General features: G+C 40.9%; 1 protein-coding gene across 4 annotated transcripts in view; it reads left to right on the top strand.

Annotated features, from left to right (window-relative positions):
* Positions 1–26,987, top strand: part of ATP8A2 (ATPase phospholipid transporting 8A2) — a 641,523-nt gene that overhangs the window by 554,164 nt on the left and 60,372 nt on the right. The window lies entirely within an intron of this gene.

Genomic DNA, 26,987 nt, shown 5'->3' with positions numbered 1-26,987 from the left:
GCATTCACATATATGTAAATTTGTGCACATATAGGATAGGTAGTTATTAGTAAGGCAGGAGTTCATGCAAATTTGTAGGTGTTTCAAATAAAAGAGTGTTTTTTGTAAGAATAAAATATTATCTGTCTTGTTATTGCAACAGTGTCTTAGATATTGACAGTGACTGGTGACAGGCCGATGAGATCCTTAAATCCTGAGGTTTCAGTGAACCACAAATAGAAGGAAATGAGTTGACAACAATCACATTATGGAATTACAACTATTCCTAAAGAGGTTAGAAAGAAAGGAACATGTGTTTCCAGTCAGTGGGCAGGGCAGTTGGTTCCATATACACAGCTGTGTGCTCTTTCCACGGAAGGCCACCAAGTGCTCTGAAGTTATAAATAAGCAGTTACTGGAGCCCCTTCAGAGGGCATTAAACAGAAGGGTTAAGTTAGTGACTTTTCTCATTCTTTTTGGGACTGCTATTAGATTTGTTGTGCCACATCCAATATGCCTGCATGTGTCCAAATATCCTTCACAGGGGTGTGGTCTCCCCTAAAAGGAGGGGTCAGTCTGCTTCACACATTTGTTGTTCATCTGTTCACATCTCGGCCAATTGCCAGCCAGACGCCCTCCTGATTGTGACAGGCACTAATTCTAATCCTTGTAGCCTCTTTCCCACAATTGCCCTCTCAGTCTGCTGTGCTGCTGTGCATATGAGAGGGGAAGTCTCTTCTTTTATTATCAGTTTGAAGAGAAAGGACAGGTGAGGTTAAGTAGATCCAGACTTGGCGATTCTGTTTATCCCAGAAAGCAATGGCAGGGATAAGGAGCAGTTGCAGACTTAAAGGTAGTGAACACACACACACAGCAGTTCAACGGTTCTAATATGTGGCTGAGTGATGTAGAGTTTTACCATCACTAGATACACCAATGTAGCCCTCCCCAGAATAGCAGCACTAGACTTGTCAGTTCTTGAAGTTAATAATGACTTTAATTTCACTTCAGGGGACATTAATTGTCTGCCTGCTACAGGCCTTTGCTTCCCCAAACACTGTGGACAGTAAGGAAAAGCTGTGGTCTGTGGTACCCAAGCTGGTCTGAGCACAGGAGACTAGAAAATGCACAACTCTGGGAGGGAGTGTTTTTCTGCATTTTAAAAACAAAATTTTTTAATTATCTTTATTTTTATTTATTGGATAGAGACAGCCATAAATTGAGAGGAAGGGGGAGCTAGAGAAGGAGAGAGACAGAGAGACACCTGCAGCCCTGCCTTACCACTCATGAAGCTTTCCCCCTGCAGATGAGGAGGACCATTTTTACCTGAGCCCCACAGCTAACATGCAGGTAGGCTAAAGGTATTGTTTGGGAAGATGGTTTCAGAGTTGGAAATAGGACTAGAAAGCTGAATCAGGGAAGAGAGTAGCTTCCAAATATGGGGAAAATATATAAATACCATTAACTGTGAACCCCAATCTGCTCTGGGGCCCATTTTTTCTTTGCCTCCAGGATTATTTCTGGTGCTCAGTACCAGCACTACGAAGCCACCACTTCTGGTGGCCATATTTTTCTTTTTCTCCTCCATTTTATTTGTTAAGATAGAGAGAAATTGAAGGGCCAGATGGTGGCACACCTGGTTAAGAGCACATGTTACAATGCACAAGGACCTGAGTTCAGGTCCCTCATCTCCACTTGTAGGGGGAAAGCTTTGCGAGTGTTGAAGCAGGGATACAGGTATCTCTCTCTCTCTCTCTCTCTCACTCCCTTCCCTCTAGGTTTCCGGATGTCTATATCCAATAAATAAATAAAGATAATAAAAAAATAAAATGACTTAGAAAAGAGAGAAATTGAAAGGGGAGGGAGACAGAGAGGGAGACAGAGAGAGAGAGAGACCATCAGACTTGCTTCACCACTTGTGAAGAATTCCCACTGCAGGTGAGGAGTGGGAGCTCGAACCCGAGTCCTTTCACATAATACTATGTGTGCTGTGTGCTTAACTGGGTGTGCCTCTACAAGGCCTCCTATTCTTTTTTTTTTTTTTTTTTTTTTTACAGATTTATTTATTTGAGAACTAGAGCTTCATTCTGACACATGTGATTCCAGGGATCAAACTCAGGATCTCATGTTTGATAGTCTAACACTATTCACTCTGGCACCCCCAGGACACTATTTGACTATTAGAAGTCATACAATTTGTGTGTCTCTTTTCATTTTTTTTTCAAAGATAACTTTCTTGAAGAAATATCGATTTACAAGACTGTTACTCTTACAGGTCTCCCATTTTATTTTATTTTATTCCTATTTTTGCATAGAGACAGATAAAGTGAGAGGGAAGGGAAAGGTAGGGAGGGAAAGAGAAAAGGAGGCACCTGTGGCACTGCTCCCCCACCTGCAGAGCTTCCTCCCTACATGTGAGGACTAGAGCCCTGAACTGGAGTTCTTGCACATTGTAAGATGTGCTCTTAACCCACTAAACTGTCACCTGGCCCCTCGGTTTCCCATTGTTATAAAAATATCAGTGTTATTCGATTAACTGACTACACTAATAGTTTCATTGTAACAAAAGTTACCTGCAAAGGCTTTATTTCCAAGTAAGGCCATATTCTGACATATTGGGTCTTCAGACTTCAGCAAAAGAATTTGGAATGTATAATACCTTAAATTGACTTTTCCTTGGGGTGCTTTTGGTTCTCACTAAAAATTGAGCAGACAGATGAAGCACATGTGAAACGCAAGGATGGGTGTAAGGCTCCCAGTTTGAGCCCCATACTCCCCACCTACAGGGGGAGGGATGTCACTTCACAAGTGGTGAAGCAGATCTGCAGGTATCTGTCTTTCTCTCCCCCTCTCTGTCTTCCCCTCCTCTCTCCATTTCTCTCTGTCCTATCCAACAACAACAGTGATAACAATAATAACAACAAGGGCAGAAGAAAAAAAAAAAGCATTGGATTTGTAGTGCAGGCACTGAGCCCCAGCAATAACCCTGGAGGCAATAAAAAAAAATTTTTTTTAAAACTGAGCAGACAGAAAACTGGATTATGTATTTTATATAATGCCATACATAGTCTTTGTATTTTACAAAAGAACCCTCGCTCAACTAGGTTTGGAGAAACATAAGAACTTTTAAAAGTTAGCTATTTTTACTGAATGTAGATTTTTTTTTTTTAAGCCATTGAGCTAAACATTAAGAATATAGAAATTCTGGAGGCAAGTTGTGGAGTACCCAGTTGATTGCATCTATTATCGAGTTCTAGGTTCTAGGATCAGGGTTCAAGCCCTTGCCCTTCAGCTCCCCAACTGAAGGAGGGGATGCTTCAAGAGTGGTGAAGCTGGTATGCAGATCTGCCTGCCTCTCTCTCTTCTTCCCTCCCTCCCTCCTTCCCTGTCCCCTCTCAATTTCTCTCTGTCCTATCAACCAAAATAGAGGAAAAAATGGGGGGAAAATGGCCACCTGGAGCAGTGGACCTGGCACCAAGCCTGATGGCAACTAGAGAGGAAGAGGCAGAGGGAGAGAGAGAAAATACATAAATGAAATGCTTAGTCATCATCTCCAAAGAGTGACAATAGCAACAAACCTATTGTAAAATATGTTCTGTGGAATAAATGAACTATATGCATGGAACAGATCTCAAACTCAGAAAGGTTATGGCAAACTTTAGAGTGAAGTAAAAGAAACTTTGGATAATTCTTTTTTTTTTAATTTTTATTTATAAAATGGAAATATTGACAAGGCGATAGGATAAGAGAGGTACAGTTCCCACCACCAGAACTCCATATCCAATTCCCTCCCCTGAAAGCTTTCCTGTCTTTATCCCTCTGGGAGTATGGACCCAAGGGCATTGTGGGATGCAGACGGTGGAAGGTCTTGCTTCTGTAATTGCTTCCCTGCTGAACATGGACGTTGACAGGTCAATAAATACTAGAAAATTCTTAAGGACAATAATGACTCTCTTCAGCATGATTCCAAAGGAAACCAAGATTTTTTTTTTCTAGTATTCACTAATCTGAGCATCTTAGTAGGGCAGAGCAGGCTTAAGACCACAGAGATTGGCGATGTGACTGGAAAAGAATGGCCCATCCCAAGAGTACTAATGAACATAGGAAGGAAAAAGAAAAAAGTGGAACCCTCACTTTGGATAAAAAGAGAAATATCTCATGTTGTAAAAGTAAAATTAACATAATTAATATGGATGTAACTGTAGATTTGTAAACATTTTTAAAAAAGGTTTAAAGTCAAAGATTTTAGGTTGACATTCTCAGTTATTATAGAAAATTTCCACAGTTAAACCATCATATTTAAATGTTTGCCTGAAGCTGAGGTGATAGAAGAGAGTAACACTTTAGATTATGTAAGCCTGAGACCCCAGAGGTCCTAGGTTCAATCCCTGGCACCAACATATGCCAGCTAAACAGTGTTCTGGTCTATCTACCTAGATCTCATAAAAATAAAGAAAACTAGGGAGTTGGGCAGTAGCGCAGCTGTTTAAGCATATGTGGCAAAAAGCACAAGGACCAGCGTAAGGATCTTGGTTCCAGCCCCCTCTCCCCACCTGCAGCAGAGTTGCTTCACAGGTAGTGAAGCAGGTCTGCAGGTGTCAGTCTTTCTCTCCCCCTTCTGTCTTCCCCTCCTCTCTCCATTTCTCTCTGTCCTATCTAACAATGACAACATCAACAACAACAACAACAATAATAACTACAACAACAATAAAAAAACAAAGGCAACAAAAGGGAAAATAAATAAATTTTAAAAATTAAAAAAATAAAATAAAGAAATCTTTAAAATGTGTTCACATAGGTGTGCCATTTTGCTGTTTAAAATCTAGCAGTAGCTTCAAGTTGGCATTATGATATAGTCCAGAATTCTTAATTCTGAAACAGAATTTTTTTCTTTTTATTGATTTAATAATCATTGTCAAGACCATAGTGTAATTGGGCTACAATTCCTCACAATTCCCACCATCAGAATTCTGTTTCCCATCTCCTCCACTGGGAGCTTTCCTATTCTTTATCCCTCTGGGAGCATGAGCCCAGGATCATTATGGGGTGCAGAAGATGGAAAATCTGGCTTCTGTAATTGCTTCTCTGCTGGACATGGGCATTGGCAGATTGATCCATGCTCTCAGCCTCTTAAACAGAATTTTTCTAATTGCTACCAGGGTTATCACAGGGTTTCAGTGCCATTTTCTCTCATTTTATTCCCTTTTATACAATAGGACATAGAGGTTTGAGAGAGGAGAGGGAGGTAGAGAAGGAGGGAAAGAGGTGTCTCTGCTGACCTGCTTCGCTGCTTGTGACGCTTTCCCCCTGCAGGTGAGGAGTGAGGGCTTAAACCTGACCTTTGTACATGATCATGTGTGTGCTCAACCAGGTGCACCACCACCCAGCCCTGCTTAGTCAGCATTCTTTATTTTTGTTCTTAATCTTAATTCTTAAAGGTCCTCCATAATCTAACTTTTCTTTGTGATAGCTCTTCCTTGTTATCTACCCCACTACATTACTTTCTGGAATGCCCTGGGCTCTCTCCAGCTTCTGGAGCTTTGTCTGTGACTGGAAGAACAAGGACTTCTCTTCCTTCCAGTTGCATACCTTCTCCCCTCTTGTCTGACCAATTCCTACTCATTTTGAAGCTTCTGCTAGAAGTGACTTACTTAGGGGAGTCTTTTATGATTGTGCCACACTTTTATCCTAAACTACTATTAATTCCCAAGGTGTCTTATTTTATCTACTTTAACACTTTAATGATTATTAGAACCCATGTATTATCTTTTCCAATCTCCGGTAGTCTCGGGGCATGAACTATGTCTCCTTTATAATTCACTTTCTCTCCAGCATGATATTGTGTGTCTGGCATGTAGAAAGTATTCATTGGGTATTTTAGTAAGTGAATGGATGAGAAACATATATTTAACACATAATGCCTCAAAAATAAGCTTCAAGTTTTATGATAAACTTAAATTATTATTACCACTTGTGAAGAAAAATGTTTAAATTGGGAGCCAGGTGATGGCACACCTGGTTGAATGCACATATTATAAAGTGCAAGGACCTGGGTTTGAGCCTCTGGTCCTACCTGCAGGGGGAAGCTTCACAAGCAGTGAAGCAGGGCTGCAGGTGTCTCTCTGTCTCTCTTCCTCTCTATCTTCCCCTCCCCTCTTGATTTCTGGCTCTCTCTATCCAATAAATAAAGATACTTTTTAAAAAATAATAAAAATATTTAAATTATTGTGAAGCTAAAATAGTGTATATTTACTTAGATGTCAGAAATGTTGGAAGGAATGAACCTAGTGAACTGAAAGATAACTTAGTTGTGATTTGTCTTGACACCAGAAAGTCATGGAATAACCTACAATAAAAGACAATGTATTGAGGACCTAGGGTGGGGTGAGAGTGTTTTTCAGAAAATTGAGAAATTTTACACATATATGAATAACTGTATTTACTATAAGCCATTATTGCCCCAATTAAAAAAATTAATGCACTTTCCCTGGATTCCCTGGGTCTCTTGTACCTCTTGTCTGTTCTCTTTCACCTACTCACTTTGTATTTTCTTTCCTTTTTTCTATCTCTCCATTTTTTGCTTCCCGTTCTTATGTTTCTCTTGCACTGTTTTGTTTATTTTACCAGAGCACTGCTCAACTCTGGATTATGGTAATACTGGGGATTGAACCTGGGACCTCTGAGCCTCAAACATGAAAATCTATTGTGTAAACCCTTATACTTTCTCCCTCAACTCTATGATCTGTGCATACTACTAATTCAGTATGGTTCTCCCTAGACCTATTACATAGCATGTTGTTCATACTTGGAAATTCCACTATCATCATATTTATACCTTCTGTACTACTAAAAATATGGGGAAACCCATTTAATACAAAGGTGAAAATTTTGTATTTTTGTTGCCTTCACTAAGCTAAACTTAATAGCTTCTTCATTGCAGAAATGACTTTGCTGTTCTGTTTACTTCTTAAAACATAATTTAGGCTTGACTTTTTTTTTTAGAATTAAAATATTTATTTCCTTTTGTTGCCCTTATTGTTTTATTGTTGTCATTGTTGGATAGGACAGAGAGAAATGGAGAGAGGAGGGGAAGACAGAGAGGGGGAGAGAAATATAGACACCTGCACACCTGCTTTACCGCCTGTGAAGCGACTCCCCTGCAGGTGGGGAGCCGGGGACTCGAACTGGGATCCTTATGCCAGTCCCTGTGCTTTGTGCCACGTGCGCTTAACCTGCTGTGCTACTACGCAGCTCCCAGGCTTGACTTTTGGGGACCCTGAATCAATCTCAATTTGTAAGTAGGCCAGTAGGTAGAGGGGTGTGTGTGTGTGTGTGTATGTTTGTGGGTGTGGGGGGGTGTGGGGGGTGTGTGTGTATGTGTGTGGGGGGGGTGGGTGTGGGTGTATGTGTGTGTGTGTGTTTGTGGGTGTGTGTGTGTGTGTGTTTGTGTGTGTGTGTACACATTCTGAACTCTTCTGTCATAGTGTCAATTAGTGTTTCACTGCCCCTGAGGCTGCTCTTGAGCCAGTAGTGTTGGGAGTGAAAGGATACAGTGCATGCTGTAATGGAGTTCAAGTTAATAGAAATGTGTCTTGGCACCTGAAGATTTAAATTCTTGAATATTCATAAAGTCTTATCTAAGCCACTCACTGGTTATTAGTTCTTCATATTAAGTTAAAGATATGCAAATCCTCAGAGGTTCATGGTATACCCACGCTGAATAAATCTGAACCTTAAAAATTTTTTTTGGTATATTGAATTTCAGGAGATGTCTACTCATTCCCCTCTGTGGTCCCCTCATCTAACAACACTTTTCTGTCTCATGCAGTTTTCCATCACAGGCATGAGAAGTGCCCAGAGAAAATTGTATTTGATTTAGCTTTATGTTTATGCCATTTATCTTCTTTTGCTTCAAACATTTTACATTGATGAAGACAGCTTTGAAAGCAGAACACCCACATTGGGTATCACTGTACTTGTTTTTTTTTTTTTTTTTTTCCTGATGTTTTGGCTTCAGTTATGGTGCTTTTAATATTCATGAAGTCTGAAAAAATAAACATCCCAGACTATTTCCTCTGAATGGAAATGTTATGGTTTCAAACCCTAGAGAAAACAATTGGTAAGTTTCAGAAACCTACATTTTCTCCCTGGCAGTTGGAAAGCAGCTCAGTCCTGGCAGAAGTAACAACCTCCTTGACAGTTGGTTTTTCCCAGAGTCTGTCGCGTGTGTGTGTGTGTGTGTGTGTGTGTGTGTGTGTGTGTGTGTGTGTGTGTGTGTTGGGAGGGTATGGGGGACAGGAGGTGGGGGGAGGTGAAAAGTCAGCAGACATGCATATTTAAAGACTCCCTTTGGAACAAGAGAGACTTGTGTCCTTTCAGTTGATTCAAAAGCATACTTTTATCATTGAACATTTTAGAGCTATTTACTCATTTTACTTATATGTGTTCAGTTAAAACTTTTTCTCTGTCCTCTCTCTTTACTTTAAGCTGATGCTGATACTGTCTGGAAAAGGTGGCCCAAGTGGTAAAGGCCTGGTAATGAAAATAGAACCAAAGAAAGAAAGAAGGACTGACCCTTCTAAATCGTTGAAAGAAAACGATATTCAGAATGGCTGTTCAATAATAGACCACTGTTCTAGGATTCACATGCTGGAGTCAGCCTCTGTGGGTTACCAGTACATTGTGTTGACTATGTATCGTTTTTTTTTCCAGTGTGATTCTTCTGATTCTTGTACCTCTCTTTCCCTCTCTCCCTCTTTCCTTAACTTATTCTCTCTCAGAGGCTGGTTCCATGTTCCACATTGATGGTCAGGTTACTTTCATTTACCTTCACTCTCTTGTTTCAGTTTCCTCAAACCCTTCTGTATCATCTGTCTTTGTCAGGAACTATGCCATTTGTCAGTTGGCTTAATGCTAACTAGTTCTTCCTGAGCTCATACCAAAATAGCCCTGAATACTGCATTGCACTTAGAAGAAAATATCTCCTTCCACAGTTATTTTAGAAGTTTGCCACTATTTGTTGTTTGAACCATTTTTAGTTAATTTTTAGTTACACATAGACAAACACAGTCTGATACTCTCCCCTTTCCACAATGTCTAGTTGTGGAATATAAAAATGTTGTCTTAATCATAGGACTTCATATACAATCTTAATTTCTCTAACTTTTCCAGACATTTTTCTCTAACATGGACAAGTTTCCCTAGCATTAGTTCCAGAACACCTTCCTTATCCTTCCCCTGCACCCTACCCCTACTTCTATTACCCTGCACTTTATTTCACTATCAAGCTTATTGAAAGGGTCACTTGCTTTCCTAGTCTCACATTCCTTTACTCACAGTGGATTTAAGCCCTAACCACTCAACTTTTCTTTCCCAGGCTATAAATGCCTTTCTTGGTATCTTGCTCAAGGATCTCTAGTGTCAGAATTTAGCCAACCATTCCCACCTCTTCTGTCAGAATTTACATACTTGATGTGTGTCAGCAAGTGACGATGGCTTTTTACTTTGCAGTGTCTTTTTATTTCTAATTTTGCTTCTCTTGCTGGATATGGATATGAATCTACAAAGACATGAAGGCTGATGTTAAATAAGAACCTATGCTTTCTCCTATGTATTTTACAGTCTCAAATAATTTACTCATGTCTTTACTTCACTTTGAATTAATATTTGTATATGGCAAAACACTGGTACACTTTCATTCTTCTGCATGTGGCTGAGTCGTCTCCTGGTCATGGGTGTTCAACATTGTGTTGAACATGGGGTCTTGGTTGGAAGATCTGTAGAATAAACAGGTGGGCTGGGTTGGCTCCTCTTCTGTTCCCTTTGGACGCATAGAGAAGGTGCTGAGTCATCTGTCTTGAAATGCCTGAATCCAACTAAGCTAAATTTGGGGTGAAAGCTAGAAGTTGTGGGCCAGCCCCAGAGGAGAAGAAACTTGATTAAGTGTGCTGGGTAGTATCTGAGAAAGGGTAAAGCCAGGGAGTTTAGGTATTATAATAAGTTTATCTTCAAAGTGTGGGCATGACATGACTTGGCTCCCCAAGAAGAAAAGCAGTGCTCAAGTATATTGTTTCCCTGTCTGAGTGCATGCTGTGCTTAGCTGGACTCAGAGAGGAACAAACAAGGAAAAGGCCTCTCCAAGGTGGCCACTGGAAAGAGCCCCTATCCTGGGTCTCCAGGGATTGGTCAAGGAAGAAACTGAAGGATCCCCAGAAACTAGCCAGTCTGAAGAATCCCTGGTGCTAGTTTGTGACAGCTTCCCACAAGAAAGAAACTTTTTCATCACTTGAGTAGTCGCTGCCCCTCCATACAGGAAAATAAATAGCCAAGTCTCCCTTTGGACCAGCTCTGTGCATCAGCTGTAGCTGGTCTAGCAAAGAGCACACTGGGAAACTTACACTTTGTGGCCATTGGCATCAAAGACCTCAGGTTTTCTTTCTGCCTCATTTTAATATGCTTGTGAGCCTTGGGAGGCTTAATTAAAATGGCTAGGGTGCCAAAGTAAGCATATAAAGGAACTGTTTTGATGCTTCAGAAAACCCAAGCAAACAGAATCTGGATTATTCAATTAGGTATGCTTATGGGATTTGTCTTGGGTGTTTTGATTGCTCAAAGCCTGCTGGGGAAGTCAGTCATGGGGTTTAGGTCTGAAAGGAACCATATTTATGCTCCTCCTCCCATTTCACTTTTCATCTTCTTAACTTTGGCTTCCCATTGCCAGTGCCTTATTGAGAGCAGTACATGAACTTTTACTGTGGCTTCTGTTTACTCAGCTTCTCCTTCCGCTGATAGGGGATTACAGGACAGGGTCAGTTTTTTGGTGTTTTTTTTTGTTTGTTTGTTTTGTTCTTTTTTTTTGCCTGATTTGGCTGTCATGTTCTTGAACTCACTCCTTTCCTGCTTTTCATTGTTGGTCTTTCCCTTAATAAGACACAGGGTTGCCTGAGAGGCATTCTGGCATGGTGGTAGTTCCAAGGACAGCATCCCCCAGCTACACAATTTCTAGTCTCTCTGACCTTAAACAAGTCGCATAACCTTTTCATGCCTTGTGAGAACATTTGAAAAATTGAGATCAGGGTAGTGGAAACTGTGACAGCATCATAGGGATTGCTGTGAGAATGCAATAAAGGAATTCATGTCAGAATGCTTGGTATAGTGTCTGGCTCAGGATGAGTGGTAACAAGTGGTAAGTGGTAGCAATTGTCATGATTATACCCACACATAGGTAGGCCCACTAGGGCCTTAGCTACCATCTGACTGCAGGAATATCATCCAAAACGAATGGCTTCATAATGCCAGTTGAAGAAACCTTGACCCCAGACTGAAATACTTAAGTGTTGCTTTTTTTGCATACTTACAAATAGGCGTTACTCATGTGCTGGGTCTTAACTTTTTTCCAGATGTTTACTACCAGACAAAGCAGATTATATGGCATATGTGTAATGGCATACGTAGGAAATAGTTAGGAGGCTCTTAGTCAAATGAAGATGAATTAACAGTGAACCATGACACTGAACAGAATCATAAGGCACAATAGAAGGAACATATGATCTGAGGTCTATGGTCCTAGAGTGCAGAGTAGTTCCTACCCCTAACCAGGAGTGTGGCCTTGTGAAGACTTTGTGTCCTCTCAGAGCAAAGATTTTCCATATCAATAAAATGATGCTGTAAGTGTGTGCATGTGTGGTGTTAAAGGAAGAGATACGACATGTATAGTGCCTGACAAACAGTAGTCAGACAAACCCAGGAGAGGACAGATAAAAGTAGACCTAGAGGAGCTAAGAAGGTCCATTTGAACTGAATCCTGGAGGATGAGGAAGAGAAAGTCTCAATGCCAGAACAGTGGCGGGGAAATCAGGCAGTAGTGCAGCAGGTGAAGCGCAAGGACCGGCATAAGGATCCCGGTTCGAGCCCCAGGCTCCCCACGTGCAGCAGAGTCACTTCACAAGCGGTGAAGCAGGTCTGCAGGTGTCTCTCTTTCTCTCCCCCTCTGTCTTCCGCTCCTCTCTCCATTTCTCTCTGTCTTATCCAATAACAACAATAATTACTACAACAATAAAATAAGGGCAACAAAAGGGAATAAATATAAAAAAATTTAAGAAAGAGAACAGCGGCAGAGTGGGGCACTGCCAGCTGAGCAAAAACATGATGGTTAAGGCAGAAGGCAAACCTAAAGACCTTGGAGAAAGGAAGACAGTTCAGCATGACGAGTGATAGAACTTCAAGAGCAGGATTTTGAATGACCTCAGTACATTCTAGAGTTAGATTTTGCAAATTTTGTGATGCACTCAAAATTGCACTGCAAGTGATATACTCAGCATCTATCCTACAAAGAAAAGTATTATAATTTACAAATGTGTAAACTCAGTTGATGACTCACTGTATTAAACTAGGGTAAGTTAGGCAAGAGGTCTGCCTGAAAAATCTATCGTCTCATTTAAGGGTTCATGTTTTTTAAAAAACATTTTATTTATCTGTTGGATAGACAGAAATCAAGAGGAAAAGTGAAAAAGAGACACCTGCAACTCTGCTTCACCACTTGTGAAGTTTTCCCTCTACAAATGGGGACCAGGAGTTTTAACCCAGATCCTTATACACTGGAACTTGTAGGCTCTACTGGCTACACCACCACCCAGCCCCCAGATTTCATGTTAATATGTTAATATTTCATTTTATTTTATATTGCTATCTTAACATTTTTAAAAAATTTTAAAACTATTTAATTATCTTTATTTGTTAGATAGAAATAGAAGTCAAGACGAAGGGGAGAAAGAGGGAAAAAGAGAGATACACCTGCAGCCCTACTTCACCACTCACAAAGCTTCCCCCCTGCACATTGGGACCAGGGGCTTGAACCCGTGTCTTTGAGCACTGTAACATGTGTGCTCAACCATGTGCACCACCACCCGGACCCTTATCTTAACATTTTTGTTGTTGTTTCATATTTATTTGTTGTACCTTGGTTGTGTTTGTAACAAAGTGATACAATAAGTAAATAGACTATTGCTCAGACTTGAACAAACTTGTCACCATCCCCCGAGTTGTAGAGGTGTAGGTGTAGTCACTATTGTAGGGATACGAAGATTTCTTTTCACCCTGGCTCATAACTTTCTCTGCAGGTAAATTAAACAGTATGTTTAAAGCAACACACTGTATGTTTAGTTTAGTGATAGATATTAAATTTGAGCCCTTAGTCATATATTGTGGGACATTTTATTAAGGTTGAAGCTATGGATTTCATGAAATGAAAAAAGAAAAAATCCAAACCAACTTTAGTAGGTCATTCTCAGTTAAAGTCTGAAAGAGCCATGTTACCTCAGCCTTAGGAATTTGCTCTATGTAATGCTCCCAAATACCCAGGGTTTTGTAATCTGAACTGCTGGACTCAACTCCATCCTTTCAAAATACTCAACGCACATTTATTTTGGAAGAGTTCTAAACAGGTGTTTCCTCTGTGTCACAAATGGTTTAAACGAGAGCCTAACTGATGTCTGGCCTGTTCAGCTGAAATCACAGAGCCAGCTGATTCTCTGTGAGCATTTCTGAGTTGACGCTGACAACCAGTCCTTCCTAGGTTGGTCAGCACTGGACAGAGAACAGATGTTGGGGATTAAAGGGAAGGAATCAGGGAGGCTGTGGGATTGAGCATCTGCGGAAGTAATTCATTGTGGAGACACAGACAGGGCCTACTGAACCTTCAGTGAGAACTTCTGTGAGTTAAGTCTCAGTGGGCCTGCCTATCCGGACTCAAAGAAAATGTTTTCCTGGTGTCTTTTAATTGAAAGAAAAATAGTAAATCATCATTTTTCAGTCAAGCTGAATGGAGATGGGAAGAAATTCTTAGTCCTCAAAGTTTTGTGAGGGTTCTAATCTAGGACTTAATTAGCAGGATCCTGACATTGAAGCATCAGACAAGAATCCTCTGGTTGAGCCCAGGGAGAATCCTTGGAAGAGTATGATTTAATATTGTTTTACAAAATTATAAGATAATAGGGGTGTAATTCTTTTTTAATTTAATTTTTTATTTATAAAAAGGAAACGTTTACTAAACCACAGGATAAGAGGGGTAGAACTTCACACAATTCCCACCACCAGAACTCTGTATCTCATACCCTCCCCTGATAGCTTTCCTTTCTTTAACCCTCTGGGAGTATGGACCCAAGGTCATTGTGGGATACAGAAGGTGGAAGGTCTGGCTTCTGGAATTGCTTCCCCGTTGAACATGGGCGTTGACAGGTCTATCCATACTCCCAGCCTGTCTCTCTCTCTTCCCCTTGTAGGGTGGGGCTCTGGGGAAGCAGAGCTCCAGGACACATTGGTGGGGTTGTCTGTCCAGGGAAGTCTGGTTGGCATCATGGTAGCATCTGGAACATAGTGGTTGAAAAGAGAGTTAACATGTACAGCCAAACAAATTGTTGGTTAATCATGAACCTAATGGCTGGAATACTGCAGATGAAGAGTTGGGGGGGGGGGGCTCCATTTTGTAGATAGCTAGCAGGCATATTTTAGTTATATTCCAAAGGGCCTGTGGCTATACTAATGTTTTTGTTGTTGTTGTTGTTTTGTTGTTTTTACGATATGCAGGTGGATCCTAATTATTGTCTGGGGAGGTGATGTCATGGCTGGAAAAGGGACAGAAAGTTGCATCAGGGAAGAGAGTAGCTCCCTAATATGAAGAAAGGGTATAAGTATTGTTGACTGTAAACCCCATCGATTTGATGTGATCTGGGGCCCATATTCAGCTTAGGAGCCTATGTGACCTCTGTATCCTGTAGATCTGAGCTCACATTCTGTGGTCATATGTGGGAACATTCCAAGCTGCCCCAATATCAACCCATCTTCCTCAGGTGTAGCATAGAGTATACTGTTCAGCCTTCCTTCGGAGGATGGAACATGCTCTATGATTGTTGATCCAAGTTGAGGGCAAGGTCCTATGGGGGCCCACAAAGGGGGGTCTGTTGTGTTGTCCCTGATAGAGATGACTGATAACAATGGAGAGAGGGTACAGGTCATCTCTATCAGGAACAACAAAAAGACCCTTTTGTGGGCCCCACATGGGACCTTGTTGTTATAGTTATTATTGTTGTTGTTATTGATGTTGTCGTTGTTGTATAGGATGGAGAGAAATGGAGAGAGGAGGGGAAGACAGAGAGGGGGAGAGAAAGACAGACACCTGCAGACCTGCTTCACCGCCTGTGAAGAGACTCTGCTTCACAGGTGAGGAGTCGGAGGTGCTGTGCTACTGCATGACTCTCCACTACCTACACCTATCATTACTTCTGAGTGTCCTTCTTTTTAGTTAAAAGAAATAGTGCCTGGCTTGCTTTGGTGATTTACAGATTCATTTCCCTGAAAGAGAAGACATTTTAAGAGTAATGTGGAAGATGGATTTCTGTGTAAGGAAAACTTGATATACCTGACTCTATGAAAATTGCAGTCCTTTCCATGTGAATAAATACGTGATAAAATCAAAATCAACTGAGAAAAATGGTACAATATGTATGATATAAATTATTAATGCCATTAGAATTTTAGTAGTTGGGTATCATTAAGAATGCAGACACGCAAAGGAGATAATATAATGGCTGTGCCAAAGGTTTTCATACTTGAGGCTTTGAAGTCCCAGGTTCAATCCTCCTAGTACCATAAGCCAAAGGTGAGTTGTGCTGTAGTAAAACAAACAAACAAACATGAAAAAAATAAGAAAATTTAGTCACAAAAATATTTCCAGTAATTCATTTGAAGAGTTATTTTGTGATGGTTTATTCATTTCTGTGGACAAATGAGCAATCTATTGTTAAATGTAATTACTGATATAAATAATTGTCATTATATAGAGGTTTTCAGGTTTTTATATTAATAAACAGGTTCTCTTTTCATTTCTAGAAGTTCCTTTAGTACTACTTGAAGGACTGGTTTGGTGTTAATGAATTCCTTTATTGTTGTTTGTCCAAGAAGAAATTTTTTTTTGTATTTATTTACTTATTTTCCCTTTTGTTGCCCTTGTTGTTTTTATTGTTGTTGTAGTTATTATTGCTGTTATTATTGCTGTCATTGTTGTTGGATAGGACAGAGAGAAATGGAGAGAGGACGGGAAGACAGAGAGGGGGAGAGAAAGATAGATGCCTGCCGACCTGCTTCACTGCCTGTGAAGTGAGTCCCCTGCAGGTGGGAAGCCAGGGGCTTGAACCGGGATCCTTATGCCAGTCCTTGCGCTTTGTGCTACATGCGTTTAACCTGCTGTGACTCTCCCAAGAAAAAATTTATCTCAAAGAGGGAGAGGGAGAGAGGAGGAGAGGGAGAGAGGAAGAGAGGGAGAAAGGAAGGGAGGGAAAAAGAGATTGATTTCTCCCTGAAACCTAAATGTTGAGTATTCTTGTTGAATTTTTTTTTCCTCAATCATCACTTTGAGTATATGCAATTCATTTTAATCTGTAGATTTTCAGTGAAGAACTGTGCTGAGTCTACAGCTATACCATCCTGAGCATGCCTGATTTCATCTGAGCTCAGAAGCTAAGCAGTGTTAGGCCTGGCTAGCAACTGGATGGGGGAATTCTACTGATGCTCTTATGGGGATTCCTTTGTTTTGTTGTTTATTTTGTTTTTACCAGAGCATTACTCAGCTCTGGCTTATAGTGATGCGGAGGATTGAACCTGGGACCCTCAGAGCCTCAGGCATGAGAGTCTTTTTGCATATCCACTATACTATCTACCCTGTTCCCATGGGGATTCCTTTGTGTGTGACTATTTGCTTTTTCTTTTGTTGCTTTGAGAATTTTCTCTCTCTCACTCTCTTTTTTTTAATCAATCAGTTTTTGTTTTATCAATCATCATGTTAAGAACAAGATGCCTTTCTATGCATCTGCTCAGGTTTATTTTGTTTGGAAGGATGCAGTATCCAAATCATTCCAAAGGAGAAACTCTTAGCTATTATTTCCTCAAATAAGAAGTTCTACCCTTTTCTCTTTTTATTTGTCTTTACCTTCCAGAAATGAAAGAAATGTTTCTCATTATATAATCCCATAAAGCTCATGTTGTTGCAGCCTGAGAGCTGGCACAATGGGTAAAGCATTTAACTTGCAAGCGTGTGGTTTTGAGTTCAATTCTTGTCACCACAAATGCCAGAGTGATGCTCAGGCTCTTTCATTAATAAATGAATACAGCTGCTACTCCATAGTCACACCTCTGGAAGTCCTCAGTGAATAAATTAAAAATAAAAACAACTAATTTTTCTCATTGTTTTTTCCTCTTCTTTTTCTGATCTTTTTTTGTTTACCTCTGTTTTATTGTCTAGTGTCTTTTTTTTTTTTTGTAATGCCACCAGGTTATTATTGAGGCGTTTGCTGAGGCACTGGCCTCACTATGAATCCATCATACCAATTGGCCATTATTGCTTTTTCCTCCCTCCCTCCCTCCCTCCCTCCCTTCCTTCCTTCCTTCCTTCTTCCCTTCCTTCCTTCATTCCTTCTTTCCTTCCTTCCTTCCTTCCTTCCTTCCTTCCTTTCTTTTTTGTCTTGATAGAACAGAGGGAAATTGAGAGTGGAGAGGGAGATGGAGAGGGAAACAGAAAGACAGACACCTATAAACTTCCTCAACCATTAGTGAAGCATCCCCCTGCAAGAGGATAGCTGGGACTTGAACCCAGGTCCTTGCACATGGAAACATATGTGCTCAACCAGTTGCACCACTGTCCAGCTATCAGTTGTATTTATTCTATATTCATTTTATTTATTTATTTTCCCTTTTGTTGCCCTTGTTTTATTGTTGTTGTAGTTATTATTGTTATTGATATGTCACTGTTGGATAGGACAGAGAAAAATGGAGAGAGGAAGGAGAAAGAGAAATTGAGAGAGGAGGGGAGGACAGAGAGGAGAAAGACACCTGCAGACCTGCTTTACCACTTGTGAAGCGACTTCCCATCAGGTGGGGAGCCAGAGGCTCGAACCGTGATCCTTATGCCGGTCCTTGTACTTCACACCATGTGCACTTAACCCACTGCGCTACCACCCAACTCTCAGTTGTGTTTTTTTTAAGTCCATTCACTGTGGTTTTTTTTTTTTTTTAACTCTAAAACTGGGCCTTTTTTTTTAATCCTATTTTTTATTTGATAGGACAGAAAGACATTGAGGGGGGGTGATATAGTGAGGAAGAGAGAGACACATATGCAGACATGCTTCACCAGTTGTTAAACTTCCCCACTGCAGGTGGGGAAGCAGGGGCTTGAACCTGTGTGGTTACACCTATCTTTGCACGTGGTATTGTGTGCACTTAACCCAGTGTGCCACTGCCCAGCCCCTTGTATTTGTGGTCTTTTCCAGGCTATGTTCTTGATCTATTAGTTCAGCTAGTGCAGATGGGTTCTTCCATCTCTTCATTTCTGTTGCTGTGTGAGGGCCAAGCCAGTGGCCTGCGTGTGAGTGGATATGGGTGGCCATAGGGGTTCATCGTGTAGTCCATGGCTGTCTGCCTGATTTATTTTTAACTGGATATAGGTGAAGCACTCCTCAAGAATCTGCCCTTCGGATCTTTTACTATAGAAGCTAAACTCCAATATGGCATCCACCAGCTGTAAAGTTTGCAATAGAAATACAAAATGGAGCCTGTGAGTGATTTCCACAGGGTTAGTACTCTAGAATTAGTTCTTTGTCCCCAGACTAGTATTATAAGTATCAGCAGAAGATTGAAGACACTGGAAGTATCAGATTTTTTAAGATTGGAACATCTGTGTTTTAGTGCGAACCTCCAGCCCCCACACCCAATCCCATGCTCTTCCCTTGCTCCCCCAAGGGAGCTCCTCCTGCCTTAGAATCTCTTCTTAATTGTACTGACTGCCGAGTGAGGGATCTTTCTGAGTTCTTTTTTGCTGCTATGAGTATCTCCTCCTTTCTGTTTTGTTGTGTGAACTCTGCTCACACAAGTTTCAGAATGGCTATCTCCCCTCCTCTCTCAATTTCTCTCTGTCCAATACAATTAAAAAAACAAACACTAAAATGGCCACCAGGAATAGTAGATTTGTAGTGCAGGCACGGAGCTCCAGTGATAACACTGGAGGCAAAAAATAATAATAAAAGGAAGAAAAAGGGGCAGGGCAGTAGCATACCGGGTTAAGCACAGGAAGGAAGGAAGGAAAGAAGGAAGGAAGGGAGGGAGGGAGGGAGGAGAAAACTGTGGTACATATACATAGTGGAAATAGTGGAATACTGATTGCTGTTAAAAATGAGAAAGTCATTTCATTTGCCTCATCTTGAACTTGAAAACATCATATTAAATTATACCAAATTATCTTACTTTATATGTGGAACTTATAAGGACATGAAGGGAAATTACAAAGTGAAACTTGAATTCAGTGTGGCTTTTTGCACCAAAGCAAAGGACTCTGGGAAAGGAAAAGAGGGCTGGGGGTGGAGGGAACCTTGAGGCTCTGTTGCATGATGCAGTACTTGTGCATCATGTACTTGGGGAGATGAGTACTTGTGCCTGTGTGTCTGCAGCTGCACTGTGCACTGTAAACCTTATAACTCCCCCAGCTCCTTTCCCCCCAAAAAAAAAAAAGATGGTTCTATAAAACCAAGAGAAATCTCTCAGCATCCACCTGAAATGATTAAGGGAAATAAAGATACAAAGAAAGAATGTTCAGATAATTGTTTTGGAAGACTATGGTTATTAAGAACATGACTACATGGTAGCCTAATTTTGACATGAAAGAACACTGCAGATTTAAAGGACTCTCCATACAAGGATCAGCATTCATGTTTCATGTTTTAAAATAATTTTTTATCTTTATTTATTGGATAGAGACAGCCAGAAATCAAGAGGGAAGGGGGTGATAGAAAGGGAGAAAGATAGAGAAACACCCGCATCACTGCTTCACCACTCACAAAGCTTTCCCCCTGCAGGTGGGGGTCAGGGGGGCTCAAACCTGAGTCCTTGCACGTTGTAACATGTGCACTTAGCCAGGTGCACCACCACCACCAGGCCCCATGTATTCATGTGTTATTGCACTTAAGAATGTTTAGACCAGAGAATCTGTATTTAAAAGATAAATTCAAATATGTGGTAAATGAAATGTAGCTGAAGTGTTTCTATATTGAAAAAAATGTATCTGTTTTATGTAAATTTTCAACGATGACCTGGTAAAGTCAAAAGTACATTAGTTAAATTTCCAGATCTAGAAAAGGTGAAGACCCAGGGCATTCTGTGTAAAAATACAGATGGACTGAGAGATGAGGGGAAATGGACAGACTTTTACAGCATGATATTCAGCTTGGGAAAATGCTAGGAATACTGTGGGGAATGCTCACCAAAAGACAGATAGCTGATTTGAAGAAAAGTTAATAAAATGTTGATTCTGAAAAGACTATACAGACCAAAGCCAGAAAATTTCAAAGTTATGGATCCCATAGTAACTGTAAATTAGCCCCACTGCACGTATGTAGTATTTCATATTGCTGTATATGGTGTTAACTTTCACACCTAAACATGTATGCATGTATGTGTTTTTCGTCTGAATTATGGCTGTAATGGGAACAAAGGTGCAAACAGGACATGTAACAGACTGCCTGCTCTTTTCACAAGTCACCTAGGAGCCTTTGAGCCCAGACTGCCCCTGCACCTAGAAATAGAGCAGAGAAGACAGTCTGTGATTCAAAGTCTGACTGGTCACAAAAGGGGCCAGCAAGGTATGCGCCTGTCTTAGCAATTGGAAGTAGTGAGTATCTTGGTACATTGAAATAAATCTGTGGCACCTTCCAAAGACAACAGGCTGGATTAAATAGACTCCCACTCTGAATTTGTCCTTTTTTCTTGTCTTATGCAAACCCCTTTTTTCCCCCTAGCTACCATCCATTTGTCCTGTCTGTATCCTCCTTCCTCTCACAGGGCTTATCCCAGGAGCTAAAATAGTCTTTTGCTTCCATAGTATCCAGTCTATTGCTGAGTTGTTTCTTGACTTTTTTTTTTTTTCAGTGAGCCTGGTTATTCCAGTACTTTAGACATAGACCCAAGATGGAGAGACCACAGCCTTCTGTCTGAAGCACAGTCCAGGTCATTTCTCTCTAGCTCAGATGTTTGCTACATAGTAGCATGGTCCAGGTCATTTCTCTCTAGCTCATGTGTTTGCTACATAGTAACATCTACTTTTGTCATGGAAGCACACAGATTTTCACTCCAGACTTGTGCCATATGGTGGAGGATTTTTTTTCTCTAAGTAGACGGGTTGCTCTGTTTATCATGTCTTCATTCTCTTATGCCACCTCAGCCCCTCTGAAGTCCCCTTCCACAGCAGTGTCCCATTCTGTGGCAAGGCTACACCTTCACCAGCTGGTTACTAAAACTGGTGCCTTCTACAAGATCAAACTGTTGCCAGCTGGGTCAATGCACCCTTTCAGTTCCTATCTGACTGGAATTGACTCAAGCAAAGTAAACACCAAATAAGTCTTTCAGGATCTTTATTGTGGGTTTGCATTAATAGGAACATGACACTCCATACCTTTTTGAAAAGAAGTGTGATATTAACCATATTGTTGAGCCCCTATAGTCTTCCAGTCTCATTCACCAGGAGGTAGAAATACTTAAAATATTTTAACAATTTAAGTGTTTACATGCATGACTTAGGTATGCATAAATCTATGTAAAATATAAATAATACTCATTGTTTATCTTCACAGAAGTTTGAAATTTTATATAGATTAGATTGTATGTATTCTTCCCTCAACGATTTTGAGGTTTATTTTTAAAGTTCATCCATAGTGATATAATTGTGATTTATTTTAGTGCTGTCTTCAGTTTTATCAGTATGTCAAAGTTTATTTACTCTTTCATTGATAAACATTAAATTTTCTTCCATCAATCCATTCTTCCTTCCTTCCTTCCTTCCTTCTTTCCTTCCTTCCTTCCTTTCTTCTTTTCTTAACCCAGAGCAGTGTTCAGCTCTGGCTTATGATAGTGCTGGGAATTGAACAAGGAATTTCTGAATCTCAGGTATAAAAATCTTTTGCAAAACTATTATGTTATCTCCCTGATCCAAGTTTATTTCTCTTTCTCTTTCTTTTTTCAATGACCAAAAATACTATAGTGACAATTATATACATTGTAGACATGCTTGAGTTTCCTTAGAATATGTAACTGAGAATGAAATGCCCTTTGGAAATCTCTTGAGAAAACAATCTTTTCTTTTGACTTTGTTTATGGTATTTTTCAGTACAAACATTTACATTTGGAGTCAGATGGCGGCACATCTGATTAGGCGCACACATTACAGTATGCCAGGACCGAGGTTCAAGCTCCTGGTCCCCACCTGCAGGAGCAAAGCCTCATGAGTGGTGAAGCAGAGCTGGAAGTGTCTCTTTGTCTCTCTCTTCCTCTCTATCTCCCCCTCCCCTGTCAATTTCTCCCTGTCTCTATCCAATAATAAATAAAAATATTAAAAAGAAACATCTTTTAAAAAATTACATTTTAATGTAGTCATGATAGACATTTCTGGAGAAGTGCTCAGGTGTCAACTAGAGGACTCCCCTTTTCTCTCTGGCTACTTCCCTTTGATAACAAAAAACATTTTTTTTCTAATCTGCTAATGCCCTCTGGGATCAATGAAGATGACACTGTTAGTTTTGCTTCATAGAGAACTTTAATGAGATGTATTCGTGACATACCATGAAATCCAGGCAGATCCCACAACCTATTTAGATTTTGTACCATGTATTAATAGATACACACCATATTTGCTAGCTAAACAGCAAGATGTGGCAAGCCTGTGCCTTAAGGAATAAGGATGCATGACTACTGCTCACTTAGGACAGTAGCACTGGACAAGGGGAGTAGGGAGAGACTTGTGAAATCTTACACAGTTAAACTCACTTAAGTTTTTTTTAATTTTAAGCAAAATTTTTTAAGAAGGGTCAGAAACATCATCAAAGAACAAAATTTATGCAGCAAGATAAGGCTAGAATTTCTGGGCCAAATATGGGAGCTGGAGTTGTTGTTGGTGGTGGTGTTGCCATCACTGGGGCTTTACCACTCCCACATGACCTTTTTATACCTCTGATAGCAAGGTAGAGAGGGAAACACACCATGGCACCTAGACCTCTGTCAGTGTAATGAGGACTGTGCTCGAACATGCATCACACATGTGACAAAGCAGGTGCACTATCCAGGTGAGCTATTTTGCTATCCCTAATGAGGACAAACAATGCCAGGGAGGGGTGGGAGGAGGTAAAGGTTGACTTAACACAACTCACATGTTATCTGGGGTACCCTTTGGGGAGTTGGGATGCCTTAAGTGTCTGTTAGTGTAAAGAGAGGTGAATCAATGATTTAACAACATGTATAGCAGTCTATCAAGGTGCCTAGCTACCTGCAGGTGAGGCCTGGGAGGAGTGTGCTTTCTTCACCTTTGCATCTCTCTTGAGTAACCCAGAGGTCGATATATATTGAGTGCTCCAGCACACTGCAGGAGGGCAAGTGGATGATTTGCTACTTGAAGTTATCAGTCTCCTGAAAGAGAGAAAACAGTAGAACCAAAATCATGTTTTTAACTTCGTCATTTGGTACTTGGGAATGGGTATTTTGCTATATTCACTTGATTATCATGAAAACTTTATAGAGTTTTTTCGCCCCCAAGAACATTTTTCTATTAAAAAAATAAATCTGAACTTTGGTGTAGAGGAATAGTGAAAAGTACCAGCAAGAGAGAGAAATATGCAGCAGGGATCCCTGGGGGGCTACAAGCTGCTGTGAAATTTCAGTTGCAGTTGTCAGAGTTAAAGAAAACATTGGAGAAAATGTCTCATCGAGGGGGTCTCCAGATTGCTCTGCTCTGGGAAGGCCAGCTGAGGGGTGGACTAGAGCCAGCTGGCAGAGTTTCAGATACAGGGTACCAAACACCAGCCACTGAGCTCATCTGCTCCATCTTAGTCATTTCAGTCCAAGCAGTCTCAAGTTCAGTTTAACGCGTCTTGCAGACATTGGGGGCAGGGAAGACAGCAGATTTGGAGGAAGAAAGAAGTATCTGCTTATTTTTGAAGCCTTAGTCCAAGAGTCATTGGCATTTGGGTGACATAGAATAAATACTGTGCAGGGCACAACAGTCCTATGTAAGATAGGTGCTGTTGCTCTTTTGTTTTTACATAAGAGGAAACTGAGGCACAGAGAAGTAAGTTCAACTGTGTAAATGCCAGGGTCTAAGAGAGACAAGATTGCATCACAGGCTCATCTGAATACAAAGTCCCTGCTCTTCACTGCTATTCTCAGCTGCCAAGAATGTCCTGAGTGCTAGATCTCTGCCTCCTGAGTATGTGTTCATTGAGATTTAAGCAGGCCCTGGGGCTCAGTTTTCTGCTGAGGATCCTTCTTATGAACCTCCTCCACTCCAGGATGCAGATTGACAAACACCCTTGGAAATCCATTGGGGTGGGAGAGAGGAAAACCTTGCTCTACGGCAGTGACCAAGAACCAAGTGAAATGAATTCATGATGTCTTTCTTGCTTGATGATTCAAGGTCATTCCATGTCTGTCCCAGCCTTGCACCCACCCCAGGGAGCTCCTGCTCTTAACTCCTCCCCTGAGAATCCTATGTCTGATGACTGTCATGTAATGTATAAATCATTCTCACACCTAGATAGTGTATGTGGCTGTTAGTTTCACTCTCCTTCAATATGTTCATGAAACAACCCTTAAAGAGTGGAAGTGATTAAAGGTAGATGTATCCCCCTAGGAAGCCTGGAGGTGTGTCCTGTGACAGTGATCTCTCAAAATTGACATCCACTGAAGACAAAATAATAATAATAATTTTTTTTAAGTTGTGGTGGTGGCAATAGGGATGGGGAAAAAATAGCTGGCCTGGGAGTATATTTGCCTTGGCTATGTGCTTGACTCAAAAATTGCTTCAAGAAGTGAGTGAAAGCAGAAAGCAAGGGCCATTCTGGGTGATATAAGGCTAAATGACCACTACCTATACATTCATTTTCAAGGAACTTAAAGCCTCACCTTTTTGTCTATTGAGTAGATGAATTATAGACATGTCACGCAGCCTCTTTACAACCTGACTGGGAAAATTGGAAGAAGTCTTCTTAGTCACTGATAGGAAACAGACTAAGCATTTGAAAAGTTAGTGACTGGCCGGAGAAGCAGCTTACTGGCTAATACAATGAATGGTTGTATGGGTTCTGAAATTTGAGCCCTGGCATGGCATGTGGCAGAGTAATGTTCGGGTCTCTCACTCCCTCCTCCTCTTAAATAATAAACAAACAAACAAATGTTACTGACAGGGAAGAAATATAACATCTGGGGAGGTGGCTTAGTGAGTAGATTACGTGCTTTGCAGGCCTGAGGCCTCAGGCTGTAGCCTTGGCACTGCCCATGACCAGAGCGGTTGTAGTCTCAATCTCTCTTATCTTTTTCTTTTTAAAAATATATTTATTTATTTATTAACATGAAAAGTCATCATGCACAAGGGCCTGAGTTCAAGCCCTGGTCCTTAATCGGTAGAGAGGTGTAAAGCTTCACAAGGGTGGAGCTTCAGCAGCAGTGAAACTTCAGGAGCGGTGAAGTAGGTCTGCAAGTGTTTTACTCTCTCCTTCTCTAGGATGCAGGCCAGGGCAGTACAGTCCCCTAAAGGCTTTAAACTACATTGCTAAGCATCATCTATTGCACAGTCTTCAGAATCTTTCCATTGGCACTTAGTTTCTCCCCATCCTATCTAAGCAAAACATAATGCCTGAGAACTTTTTTTTGCCTCCAGGATTATTGCTGGGGCTCAGTGCCTGCACTACGAATCCACTGCTCCCGGCAGCCATTTTTTCTCTACTGTTGGTGTCATTATTGCTGTTATTGTTGTTGCTGCTGCTGCTGCTGTTGAATAGGACAAAGAGAAATTGAGAGAGGGAAAGACATGGGGAGAGAAAGATATACACCTGCACACCTGCTTCACCATTTGTGAAGTGACTCCCCTGCAGGTGGGGAGCTGGGGACTCAAACCAGGCTCCTTGTGCCAGTCCTTGCATTGGTCCTTGCACTTCGCACTCTGTGTGCTTAACCCAGTGCGCTACCGCCCAGCCCCAGGGACATTTTTATTTCTTTCTTTATTTATTTTTACCATAGCATAAAACAAGGCAAAGATAAAGGCCAAGACAGAATAAGAAATCGAGGGAGGGGGGGATTTCTACATGGCAGCTCCTGGGAAAGAGACTATTTTAGATTTCTAAGTGAATATCCAAGTAAAAGCAGAGGACAGCTAACTTGCTAACTGTGCATTGATAAAATATATCAATATGTCAATATATTTTACATTTTTTAAAAATATTTATTTTTTATTTATTTATTCCCTTTTGTTGCCCTTGTTGTTTTATTGTTGTAGTTATATTATTGTTGTTGTCGTTGTTGGATAGGACAGAGAGAAATGGAGAGAGGAGGGGAAGACAGAGAGGAGGAGAGAAAGATAGACACCTGCAGACCTGCTTCACCACCTGTGAAGCGACTCCCCTGCAGGTGGGGAGCCGGGGTTCGAACCGGGATCCTTATGCCGGTCCTTGTGCTTTGCGCCACCTGCGCTTAACCCGCTGCGCTACAGCTCGACTCCCATATTTTACATTTTTAAAGGAAGGATGAGAAGGAGAATGAAGAAAATAATCTACTTTGTATTCCTCAGTCTCTGCATCTTTCTGTCTCTTACTTGACATCAATGTACTCTGTCCAGACAAAGGTGGGTAGATGACAAGACCACCACCTCCCCTCCATTTCTCAAATTTAGGGGGGGATGGTTTGGGGTTCAAAGAAGTTTTTTGAATCCCAACTGCCCTCTGACCCCAACCAAGTCTTGGGAGAGTCTTGTAGACTTCACTTTCTCTTCTATGTGATGGGGACTCTGAAGGACTCTGAAGGGCTTTCAAGAAGTACTGACAGTGTTACACAGAGAGGTCTTTGGATTTACGTACTTTTCGTTTGAGACACATAGTTTATATATAGTTTTTTTTTTAATTTTATTAGTGGTTTAATATTGATTTACAAAATTACAT

This window comes from Erinaceus europaeus, chromosome 5, assembly GCF_950295315.1.
Source record: "Erinaceus europaeus chromosome 5, mEriEur2.1, whole genome shotgun sequence".
NCBI classification, from domain to species: domain Eukaryota; kingdom Metazoa; phylum Chordata; class Mammalia; order Eulipotyphla; family Erinaceidae; genus Erinaceus; species Erinaceus europaeus.
This window is presented reverse-complemented; position numbering and strand designations above follow the sequence as displayed.